We start from the raw sequence: 12762 nt of genomic DNA on the forward strand, positions 1-12762 counted from the left end.
CGCCTTACACCCACAGAGCGGTTCCACCGTGGGCAGCGGCCCTCAGGCCCCACGCTTCTGTTTCAGAAGCAGCCTGCTTGTCCAGCATCCCAGGCCACAAAACGCTCCGTCCGGTATTGTCGATTGCTGTTGACTAGCGTTGCAGCGCAGCACTGTCAGAGCCCTGCTCAGGAGGTGCTGCGGGCAGAGAGTGCCCCCCTGCTCCAGGGCCACCTCTGGTGCACGCCCTAGCCGGGCTGGCCTCAGACACGGCACGCAGATAATTACAACCAACTGCACAATTGTTCCCTTGGGGTCAGGAGCCAGGCACACAGGGGACCGACCAGCTGATCTGCTGGGCTCAGAAGGCAGCGACAGGCAGCCCTGCAGGCCACGATTGCCCTTTCCCATAGGGCTGGGCCAGCCTAGCACACTGTCCCAATCGAAGTTGGGGTGCCCCATGCTAGGGAGCCTGACTCCTCCAAGTGCTGAGCACCCCCACGTTCGCGATGATTCCCTGGATAAATGTTGACAGTGGGGGGACACAACTCTATGCTGCTGCCCCTGCCGCTTGCCAGGCACTGGCTGCAGCGGCACAGAAATCAGGGGGTCATGTGCCCCCCCACAAGTGACCTGTACCTGCTCAGCTGGCCTGGGGCTACCCAGGACTGGGCACCGGGGTCAGTGGCCATCTCAGAGCCTGCTTGCTTGGAGCAGCCACATCTGCACCGCCACCTGGCAACCGCCCAGAACAGGACTGCGATGCATTTGCAGCCAGGGGCTGCCACGTGCTCGCAGTGCTGCCAGGAGCCCGCGCTCAGCACCCTGGAAAGCAGGCGGGGGTGGGCTGCTCTCCTAGCTCAGCTTGGACCTGCACCAGGAGATGCGGGTTTCTGCCAGCTGCCCCGTGATGGACTCCACAGGTTGTTACTGCAAACACACGGGACTGTTCCCACCTCACTAACAACACGGGCAAGAACCTGTTTTACAGATGCTCTGCTCTTCGCATGCCAGATTTTGGACTGGGAGCAGCCTTGCGACTCCTGTTCAAACTGCCCATCACCCGGCCTGGGTGCAGGCTGACTGGTTCAGCCGGCTCCCCTCAAAGACACCTCCCTCGGTGAGCCCCCAGCCCAGCCAGCAGTGCTCTGGGCACTCTGGGAGGGGGCTGGCCCTTGGAGCTTCAGCACTTGGGGTCTGGCTGCTTGACTCTCTCCTTTCCCCTTGGGCAGCTTAATAAGGGCCTTAAGACTCTTCCTTCTGCATCTTGGCTCATAGCAGCCAAAGCTTCATCTGGAAGGACAGAGCCACCGGGGCCGAGGTCAGGCAGGTATTTTGGAGCAAGCAGGCAACCCACCCTCTGGTTCCCTTGCATTTTCCTACTTATATAGCCCAGCCAGGCAGGACAGGGGCTCTGAATTGCACCCAGGTTTGCTCAGGCTGCTCCTTAGAGGGGCAGCACGCCCCACCCCACTGGGGGGACCAGGCCCAGTGCTCTTGGGGCAGAGCCTTTGGGGCTGGCTGCTGCCTGTGCCTCTATGCTTCACTTCCTCTCCCACGGTTGCCACCAGTGTCGTCTGTGCCCAGACGCCACGCTGAGGCTAAGCTCTAAACCCTGCATTCATCTCTCTGTACCCCCGTGTCCTCGCTCCGCCCCTGGGGCTGACCCAGAACGGGGTGTGGATGAGGTCTGGCAGGTGCAGACAGAGCGCCCCAGCTCTGAGCCAGTGCTCTCCGAGGATGCACACACAGGACTTCCTTACATTTGCTCTGCAGGAGGAAGGACTGACCTGGTGCATCTGGTTTGCAAATGCAGGGGCTGAAGCTGTGGAAACGCTCGCTGCTGCGCTGCTGGGCCAGAGCCTGGAGGGCTGGGCTCACCCTGGAGCAGGGCTGTGGGGATGGCTGGAGTGGGGAGGGAAGGTGGCAACAGGGTCCCTTGGCCCCTATGCTAACCCTGGAAGCAGTTCCCTGGGTTTTCTCCAAAACCACATGCCCACTGCCCAGCCACAGTGACAGGACCCGGCCTTCACCACTGGATGGCACGCAAGAGCCAGTCTCACCAGGCTCCGTCCTGTCATGGAGTTTCCTTCCTTGAGGCTCATTCCTGGAGGAGCTCCCGGCCCCCCATGCTGGCAGCTGGGGCAGGCAGTGCACTGTGCTGCGGGGTACTGGGGACCCTGACCTTGGCTCTCAGCATGTGCATTTAGCATTATTCTTCCCATTGCCTGGGTGGGAAGACAAAGTGGGGCTGCAGTCACAACCGGCACAGCCAGCAGACCTGCCCCTGCAGCCTGGTGTGGGATCTAGAAGGCTGCAGCCAAGGCTTTGCAACCTGCAGGCCCCTTCTGGGTCTCTGCTGCCCTGATCCCCACTCCTGCCCAGCCTCCCTGGCCAGCCTGGCCTCCAGGTCAGAGTTCGCATCCCCACCGAACTAGCTATGGGGATGCTTGCCCCAGGTGGCCGCACCGGCAGTCCCCAGGGGGGATGTGCTGCCCCGGGGCAGAATGGAGCGTGGGACCTGTTCGCTTCCCCTGCTCCAGACGGGGCCTGGGCTCCAGTGCAGCTGGCAGGGTGTTGTGTGCACTTAGGCGATTTCCAAGGAAGGTGAGTGCATGTGAAGATAAGGGCTATCCTGGCCAGGTCCTTCCGCAGCCATTTGGCCTCATTGTTCTCTGAGCGCAGCTTTGTCAATAGGAGCTGGGAGCGGAAGCTGGGATACCAGTGGGAAGGGAGCCTTCAGGGGCCCAAGAGCGTGCAGCAAAGCACAGGTCAGAGGCACCATATAGACAGGCCCTGCCTTGACCGCAGCCACGGACAGATGGGACACATGCCTTTGGGCATCTGATGTGAGACACCTCCCGAGGCCTGCCTTGGAGAGGGTCGTGAGGTCCCGGAGACCACCTCCAGGTGCAGCCTTCCCACCACCCAGCCCCGAACACCTTGTTGGACATCATCTCGCAGCAAGAGCTGGTGCACAAAGCCAGGGCACTGGGCACTGAACTCCACTGCAGAGTAGCGCTGCCCAGAAGCACGTCCCAGCTAACTCCTGTGCACAATGCTGCTCAGCTAGGGCCCCTGCGGGCAACAGGAGAGCCGTGAACTCCTCACTGACTGAGCTCTGCTTATGGCTTCAGCGATCTCAAGTGAACTGGAGTCTAATATAAGTATATGCAGGAGCTGGCAAAGCTTCTCCATCCCTGTAGGCACCACGAGGATGCAGCAGCGTGCCACATGGCCAGACGGGAAAGTTAGAGGGGACCTTTTCCCGACTCCCTGGTGCCTGCAAACAGCAAGTTACTGTGAACTAAAGTCCAGAGAAAAAGCACTTTCCCGCCTAAGAAGTGGCAGCTGCTTGGCAGGGGCCCCGGTTGTCTGCTTTAATTATGAGCTGTACACAAGTATTAGATTTGCATTATCTCCACTTCTGGCCCTGAGGCTTTTAATGAGGAATTTGGTTCAGTTGTCACTGAGTGCACGCTGCACAAGGGCTGCAGTTTCTGGGCTCGGCAGCGTGTCCAGCTGTGCTGCGCGTGTAGGCGTTTCTTAGCACGCAGAAGCTTGGAAGTGAGCAGAGATGCTTTGTTCTGCTGGGCTGCAAAGCTGTGGACCAGACTCTGGTTGCCGTTAAAGGCTCCCTGGCGTTTTCTGCCAGAGCTGGGGTGGCAAAACCCTGATGTCAAGGGAAGCAGCGTTCTAGGTTTGCAGGAAGGCAACGTTTCTTCACATCCCATCTCACCTGGTTGTGTTTCATTCTCAACCAGTTGCCAGCTGTCATCCCAGGAGCGGCTGCCTTTGCTGGTGGGCCCGTGTTTCCCACGTGCAGGTGTGTAGCGATGTGCGTCCCTTTGGGTGATGGCTGCTGCAGTAGCACTCCCTGGAACGGTGAGATTGGCATGTCTTGCTTGTTGACAGCTGGGGCCCAAGGTTTGTTCCTGGCCCTGTGGTTTTTCGCTCCACTTCTCTGCACCCCAGTCACCTGCACACAGCTGTGAACGCTCTGTACAATATCTGCACGTATCTCGCCTCTCCAGCCTTCTCCCAGTGCCCTTCACCGCGCCTTCCTAAATTGCAAGTGACAGTCTGAAACCCTACAGCCGGCAACATTTCCTCTGGCTAATGACACAACCACTGGGATCTCTGTCTGTGTGTAGCATCTCGTGGCCCCAGGCCGCGCCTCATGCAGCTGCAAAGGCACGCCAGTGGAGTGCTGGGGAACACGGCCTTGCAACGCGGAGGTTTCTGCCGGAGCTTCGGGCCGGGATCGGGTTTGGAAGGCATGTGGCCAGTGCCCTGGACTCTGCTCCACATCAGAGCAGAGATACATGTGTGCTGGGGCACGTGCTGGTATTGTCAGCTCAGCTCAGAGCAGGTGCACCAGGGCTGGATATGCCCCGTCGCTCCCTGACCTGTGCTTCTGCTGCCCAGAAAGCAAAGGGAGAGCAGGGCTCACCAATGGAGCAGTCACAGCACGCAGGAGTCTGCTTTGAAGCATGCAGGATGGATGCTGTGATAGGTGTGCACATGCTGGGGGCCCCTGTCTGATTTCTGGGGCCTGGGCAGCACAGAGGGCGTCACAGCAAAGGCGGGGACGTGCGTCCCTCTTGTCCCCTGCCAGGTGCGTGTTGTCTGGCTCTTGGCAAACAGGAGGTCCTGCATTAACCGGCTAGCTAGTTTTAATGGTTGGGAGGGCCCTCGTCAGAGACTAGGAAATCAAGAATTAATGATCTCCCTTAACTGCATCTTACCAGCAGTAAATTAGAGACAATTTAATATTTATTCCAGTGGTGAGGCCAAACGCCATGATAAATTTAACTGTAAAATATGACTGTTACTTTATGACCTTTAAGTTATGTTTAAATTAAATGGGACTATATGAAATTAATCTTTAAATCAAACCCAAATCCAATTAATTAAAACCTGTGTGTTCAGCTCCAGGGCGGATCCCGGTACCTTTGGAAAAGTGAATCGGAGCGCGCTTTGCAGGCTGTAGCCGGTGATGCTGTTTACATGAGGGATAAGCAACCTATCTGCCCGGCAGGTTGCTGCTATGTCTCTGCTTTGCAAGGACTCATTTGGGCTGCTCAGAAAAGGACCTTTCCCCTCCCTGAGCCAAGTCCAGCGATTGGGGCCTGCAGTGAAGTCAGCATGTTGGACTGGTGATGTCACAGCCATTGCCAGAGAAACCAGCTATTCTTCACTCCTGGCAGGATCTGGGGGACCGAGAGGTGAGGGCCAGAGGATCTTTTCCTGTTGGTGCCCGGAGGAAGGTCTCAGTTGGGGTTGAAGGGACTCCAGCCCTTCCCAGGGCAGCCACACTGATGGCTCTGGGTGGGGACCCGGTCCTTGCTGAGTGTGCTTGGAGCCACATTGCAAAGGCAGGCCCCAGCACTGGCTGCAAAGGGGTGGGACTGGCTATCAGAGGAACGGAGCAAGTGACTTCATCAGCTCATCATGCATGGTTGCCCGTGAAGGCTTTCAACCCTTGCAAGCCCAGCCCAGCCCAGCCCAGCCCAAGGGAGTTCAGCAGCTGGATCTGTTCCTGTGTCTTGGAAAGGGCCTAAAGCAGGCTCCAAAGGCTGCACTTGGTAACCAGCAGAGCAAAGTTCAGCAAAACAGCACAGGGTCCCCAGGGCCAAAGGCAGCAGCAGCCCCACGTCTGTGCCCTGAGACTGCCAGGGCAGAGGCAGTGCGCCCAGGCTCTGCCCTTCCTCCCCGGGACACCATGCCCCTTCCCTGCTGGCCTCCATGAGCGCCAGGCCTGCTGGGGGCAGACACTTGCTTAGACATGCGGGGCTTGAGGGCAGCAAGCACCTGGGCTTGGTCAGCCCGGGGGTGTGAGGTGGTGGCTGGCCACCCCTGCAACGCCAGCGTGCATCAGCGCTGCTGTGCCCAGCCCCCGAGTCGTGCGGTGCGGTGCGGAGCGTCCCGGGATCCCTCCTCTCCTGGAAGGGCCTGCCCTGGGATGAACCGGGCTGCCACAATGGGACCGTGCATTCACCGGCTGGGGGCACAGAGCGAGCGGCGTGCACCTGTGTCTGCGCGTCTGGGCGTGCGCTGGGGCTGCAGCATCCTCTTTCATGGGGCTGGGTCTGCGCCACTGCTAATAATATCAAGGTGTTCTGCCAAGTCCCTTCCAGTAGACCTGTGACTTTATTCACAGTGACAGGGGATCTGATTCATTATACTAACGAGTCGGCGGTAAATCAACATGACCTGAGAGAATCCCAGTCCCACAATTCCACGCCTGCTCAGATGAAAGGTTTCTGACCATTCCCCAGTGCTGCCAGAATCTCCCCACTTGAGCTGCCAAAGCCTTTCGCTGCTGTCGAGCCTGGCATCTGATCGACTTGACAGAAGCGGCTTATTAATTGTACTAATGAGGAGCGCCGCAATATGGAGCGATGGAGAGAGTCCAGGGTGGCTCATGAGCCGTTCGGGGCCAAGCAGAGCACAAGGTGGCTGCGATGCCGGGCTACACGCTGAAGACGGGACCAGGAGGGGATGCTGGGGAAACTGCTCCGGACCTCTCCCCGTGGACAGGACAGCGATGCTGTTTCCTGAGAACATGCAACAGGGCAGCGTGACTGGACAGGCCGCGTCCCTGCTCTGACTGCAGTGCATGCAGAAGGCAGGAGTGCAGGGGCTGCCAGCACATCTAAAGCAGCTGGGCACAGGCTCAAGCTAGTGCCAGGCCAGGTCCCCCCTTGGGGAGTCCAGCCACTTGCTGGCGGCTGCTGGGAGACCTCTGGGCCTGCCTGGGGAGGGCAGGTGCCCCTCCGGTGTGTTGGCACAGAAGGAACAGGGATGCAGAGCTGCTGAGAGAGAGGGAGACAGCCCTGCTTCCAGATGTCAGGGGCCGGCTGGCACTGGGGTCAGGTCAGGTCCCTGCCAGGTGCAGCCCGGGCAGTCCAAGGTTGGGGGAACCTCCCTACTGAGACTGCCTGAACGCCGGCCCACAGGAGCGGCCAGGTCCTGGCATCTGCTGCAACTGCCGAGCGCAGAATTGTCCTTTGTCTCCCTTGTTAATAGCTCCCCTGTGCTGGAGGACGCGGGGGATGGAGCTGGCTCCCGTGTCCAGGCACCAGTGCCAGAGGCAGGGGAGGTGGCCAGGAGCTTGGGGGACTCTCAAAAGGGGCACTGTCCTGCATCACGGCAGGGCAGGCTCCAAATCGGCTTCTCTGCGAGGCTGGGCTCAACAGCAGCCTCCGCCGTGTCCACACGCACAGCTGTTCTGCCTCAGCTAGCCAGGCACAAACCCCGTCTGGACGTGCTTCTCCTGCGTCGGGAGGGGCTCGTTTGAGTGCATGTGAAACCTGTCCCCAGCTGACCTGAGCAAAGCTGAACCAAGCTTGGATTGTGATCACGCCATGAGGTCAGCTCTGTGCTAGACCAGCCTCGCTGGGCTTTGTCCTCCCTGGGATAAAAAGCAAGTCCTGCCCTTGTGCTAGCCGACACGTGTGACTAACTGGAGGGACAGGACAGTCGACTTGGAGCCAGGACAGTGCAGCTTATCCCAGGGGACCAGGTCAGTGAGGGCAAGCCCCAGGGTCCCTGACAGCCTTAACCCCTGACCCCCCAAATCAGGACAAGAGTGGAGAGTCCAACCCAGGGCTGCTGAGTATCCCTGTCAATGCAGACCGGGCTCGTACCGTGTGGAGGGGGTTTGGGGGGTGGCTGCCTCGTGCTGCTGCTACCGCCCGTGGAGGCCCTCGCTGCATCGTGGGTTGGATCCTAGCACGGAGAGCTCGTTATCACTGCAGACAGCATGGGAAAGAGGCCCCCGAGGCACCGGGCATTGCTTGATACCAGTGCAGTGAGCTGGGGCCCGTGCCGGCAGCATGGTTCATGGGTGTGTGTGTGTATGCATGCGTGTACATGTGAGTGTGCATGCGTGTGCATGTGCGATGCCTAACAAGCAAGGCACCGGCATGCCTGCTTTAGAAAGAGCACCAAGCTGGCAGCGAGGCTGGATCCGGCCTCCCTGGGGAGGCCTTTGCTGACCCGTGTGCATGGCCAGGTGACAGGCTCAGGGCTCAGAGCTGGACGGAGGGCGGTACGGGAGGCTGGGGAAGGGGAGGAAGGGCAGAGGCGGCAGCAGCGTGGAGGCTCCTCACGTCCCAGCCTGCAGAACAATGGGAGGGAAGGTGTCAGGGATTTGACCTGGGTGAGAACTCTCCAGGTCTTATCTGGCTGCCCCGCAGGCATTTCCCTGTCTCTGCCCCCTGCCAGCCCCCTCCCCTGGGATGCATTCCAGCCTCAGGCCCTGCTCCTGGCTTCCCTTCTGGAGGGGGCTTTCCTCTGGCAGGATAGCAGCGCTTGCTCCCTGGCTCTGGGAGGAAAGCACACTCTCCAAGGGTCCCACAATAGCCAAGCCACGTCTGCTCCGCACTGCTGGTACCAGCGGTGGCTTGAACCAGCTCAGCGGGGTCTGAGTTTTTACACCAGAAACCCCACTGAAAAGAGCCCCTAAAGCCTCCCCTATAGGGCCCGAGTCCCCTCCTGGCCCCCAGCAGCCCCCCACCCCCTTCCCCATGTGTCCCAGGGTGCAGCAGCCTGTGCATGCGGACCTGTGGGAATGTGGAGTTGGTTCCTCCTTTGCATAGTGCTCTTGTGAGTCACGCAGATAAGGGCTCCATGTTGCAGGGGAAACTGGGATGCCTTGCCAGGGTCCGCAGCCAGGGGAGAACCACGGATCAACCCAGCAGCCAAAAAGCCCTGGATGAAGTGAAATGCTTCCTGCCTTGCAGCCTCTGGGGGCTTTCTGCAGGGCGGCAAGTGGTGCTTTCTCGCTCGGAGGCCTCCAGCGTTCGGTTGACCAGAACCGAGCCGCGCAGACACATGGGGAGGGAGAGGGATCCTGGAAACAGCCGCAGCACAAGGAAAATGAGGGGAGAGGCTGAGCAGCGATGTCCTGGGACCCCTCACCTGCAGGCCCCTTCTCTACACTGGGGAGGGGGATGTCCTCTGACTGCCCTCCAGTTAGCCACATGCAATGCTCTCCAGCACTTTTGCAGCCACGCGTGGAGTTTCCCCTACTTGCCCTGCCAGGCACGCTGAAAGAAGGGACTGCATTGCAGGCTCAGCCAGCGAAACAGCCAGCGGAAGCATGGGCCCTGCCCCACAGGCACCCAGAGGTGCGGTGGGCCAGTGAAGGCCATCTGCATGGTCCGGAAGGAGCAAGCCTGTCTGGCCGGATGGTGCAAGGGCAAAGCAAACAAGCAGAGCACTGGTGGCCCAGTGGGGAGACAATGGGACCTGCCAGCACCGGACGGCTCTCGTCTGATAACCCCAACTACGCTGCAAGGCTCCACGGAGAGCATATGGGTCCTGGAGGGAGTGAGGACCTCCTGGAGGCCTGGCCAGCCGCAGCTAGTTGGGGGCAGCGCTCTGCCTTCATCCACGCGGCAGGATCGCACCAGAGCATAATCAGATCCCGGGGTTTATTGTATGCAGCCGTGGATTATCTCACAGCGGTCATATCACTGGCTAATCTTGTTATGGCCTTACGCAGCCTCATGCAGGTCCCGGTCCGGGTGCTACACGGGGGAAGGAGCAGAGGGATCGGTCTCTGCAGTCTGGGCAGGCTCCTGCTTGTCCCGGGGAGGCAGGTCTGACTACGGAGAGGGGTGCATGGCCCCCAGGGCAGGACGCGCCCCTGAGAAACATTGACCTGCGGTGCTGAGTAGCAGCAGCATCTCCTGCCCTTCGCTGGCCCTGACGTTTTGGCCTCGGGGACACTTCAGATGGCTTTTGTCACCCCCCTACAGAGCCTGTGCGGAGGGGGCAAGCCACTGCCGACTTGGCACGGGGGCTGTCCCGCGGGGAGCTCTCTGCCCCCCACAGTCTGAGGGACACGTCTCAGGCCCAGCGCAGCCAGGAGAAAGAGTCCAGGTGATTTTGAAGGGCTCTGGACCCATCCCCAAAAGAGAACTACCTGGTGTGGTAACGTTTAACCCCCTTATTGCACGAGTTGCTCCCTCGGCCTGTCCCGCAGCTTTGTGGTTTACACACGAGTTGTCTGAGGAAGAGAAACTGGATCTCCCAAGTCACCTCGCCGCACCTTGGCTTCCTACCAGAGAGCTGGCCATGGCCCTTCACCAGGCACTGTCCATCAGTGTGTGATGTGCCGCTGGCAGCCCCGGAGGACCTTGTCTGCAGGCATCCCCACAAAACACTGGATGAGCTTGATAAGCAGTGCCAGTGGCGGCTGTCTAGTCCCGAAGGAGCAGGGATCCCCCCTGAGACCCAGGGCTGACCCCGCAAAGTTCAGGGCAGTTACTCAGTAAAAGGGCAGGAGGAAGGGAAAAAGCCAGCCCAACATCCCCTCTGTGCTTCTGGTATCTGACCAGCCCTTATCTGTGTCTCCCTGCTGCGGACGCAGGTTGGCTAAACATTACAGGACCGTCAGGAAGATAAAAAGCAGTTGAAGTGGTTTTCCAGGTGATAAGAGTTTCTGTGGGTCCCGTTGTTTTTGTTTCAAGCTCCCAGCAAACATTTGGGGCTGTATAAATAGCCCATCATGGGTGGGGGGATTTTCAAACAGGATACAGGAATTAGGTGCCTTTTTATGCGAGGGTAGGGGCTGAACCAGTACTACCCAGGCCTTTGGGAGGTGAGGCTGCCCTGCGCGCTGGGCACTGAGCTGGGGCGCTCCGACCGCATAGGTGTTGCCAAGTTCTGCCTTTCCCCGACTGCTTCTCACCTGTGCTGAAGGAGCGTGGCAGTGGCATGCCATCTACCCAACGTGCCCACATCTCACCGTCTCCTGACTATGAAAGCACGTCGGGGTTTTTGGCTCTTCTTCTGCCTTCTCCTCTCCAGAGCATCCGTGCTTCCACAGTCCTGCCTTGAATGTCCCTGCCTCCATGTCATGAAGGGCAGCATGAGAGGGTGAGCTATTGCCAGGCTAAGGTGTGCGGGACAACAGCCAGCATTGGGAGGGGTCACCGATGCCCTGCCTGGCTTTTACTGAGCATCAGAGAGCAGAGTTGAAAGGCCCGGGCTCCCTCCAGAGCTTCAGTGAGCAACATCAGGCTTCACCCCCTCTTCTCCAGACCACGGAGCCCACAGTGCGCAGGGGAGGCTGCTGGTCCCTGTTGGCCATGCCCTAGTGAACTTCCACCTACACAGAGAATAGCTTTGACCTGGCAGCAGAGGGTTTAATCACAAACAAGACCTTGCTGCTCTTTGGGGCTGTTGACGTCCACCTAGATCATAGGACAGGAGGCCAAATCCCAGGCAGTGGGTTTCAGGAGCGTGTTAACTTTGGCCTGGGATGATAAACAAATGATCTTCCAAACACACATTTGAAAGCGAGATGATGCCAGCATGCTTCCTGTCCTTCCAGGTTCCCGGACTTTCTGTGCCACCCAAGACACCTGTTCTTGTCCATGGGGCTTCCCGGGTAGCCATCTGGCTTTCTGGGACTAAAAGGGACAGGACGTTTGCCCTGAGATGGACATTGGACAACGTCTTCCTTCTTAGAAATGAGGGCTTCTTTTCTTCATGGGATGTTTGGGTTAGAGAGTTCGGTCATGCAGAAAAAACAACAACTTTATGAGCTATTACCAGAGCAGAAGAAATCATCCAGCAAGCTCAGCCTATTCTAAATATTTGTGATTGTTCAGTGGCTCCTGGCTTCTCTCCCAGTTCCCTCCTGCTGCAGGTGGGCCACGTGCACTGGGAGCGCTGGTTCTGCTGCTGTTTGGAGCTGGTGGGACTGGCCAGACACCACTGCATCTGCTCCCTGCCTGGGTGAGCACAGGCCACTCGGGCTTGAATTCTTGTGGCTGAGGCTCGTTCATTTGCCCTGAGTGCATGTTCACACCTGTGCGGCACAGAGATTAACGTGGGTCAGGGGCAGACACAAGGATGGGTGCCAGCGTGGCCCAAACTGAGCATTCGGGGCAAACAGCAGCTTCCTTAGCCTGACGAAGGGTTTTTGAACCCGAAAGCTTGCTTAATAACTATTCTCCAACCATTTGGGTTGGTCTAATAAAAGATATCAAATTCACCCAAGGAACCTTGTCTGGACTCTTTGTAGTCTTTGTCCGGCTCTTGTCCTTGACAATGGCAGATGCATTTGCCAGGTAGAATTTCATAGTGACGGGATCATCACTATGCATTTTCCACTAGCAAGTCAGGAGCTTTGCTGGGAGCAGAGTGCTTTCCCCAGCCAGCCTGTTCTGGCTCCTCTGTCTCCACGGGCAGCTGATGCTGGGTCAGCCGCTGCAGCCTGAAGCCCCTGTTTACTGTGCTACTGTATGTGTGTCCTGAAGAAATGAGCCATGGGTTAGCCAAACAGAGCATGGTCAGGCCAGCATTCACCTAAGATGTACTTTGCGGGTAGGTAATCAGGTGTGTGCAGTGTTTCCCACCCAGGCCATGGTTTCTTTCCTGGGCATGATGAGCTGAGACCTCATGAGCATGTGTGCAGCTTGGGCTTACTGCAATATTCATCCTTCCCCCAACTTATTCCAGCAAAGAGCCTGACTTGCTAGTGGCCTGCGCCCGTGCCCACTTTTGGGCAATTGTGGGTGATATCTCTGCTGCCCTGACGCAGAGTCCCAGTAACTTCAGCAGGATTGCCCTCAATTGGGGTCGTTCAAGGTGCTTTGCCGGGCACTGGATTTGCCCCTATGTTTGCACAGGGAAATGGCCTGAGGTGGCCAGCAGGAGCAAGCAGATGCTGGCTTTGCGGTGAGCTTCTTGGCCTGGCATCTCATGCCTCCCCGTGCCATGGTCCCCCTCTCATTTCCTGTGCTGAGCTCCCTCTTGCAT

Source organism: Alligator sinensis, unplaced genomic scaffold, assembly GCF_000455745.1.
Source record: "Alligator sinensis unplaced genomic scaffold, ASM45574v1 scaffold1218_1, whole genome shotgun sequence".
In the NCBI taxonomy this organism is placed as follows: domain Eukaryota; kingdom Metazoa; phylum Chordata; order Crocodylia; family Alligatoridae; genus Alligator; species Alligator sinensis.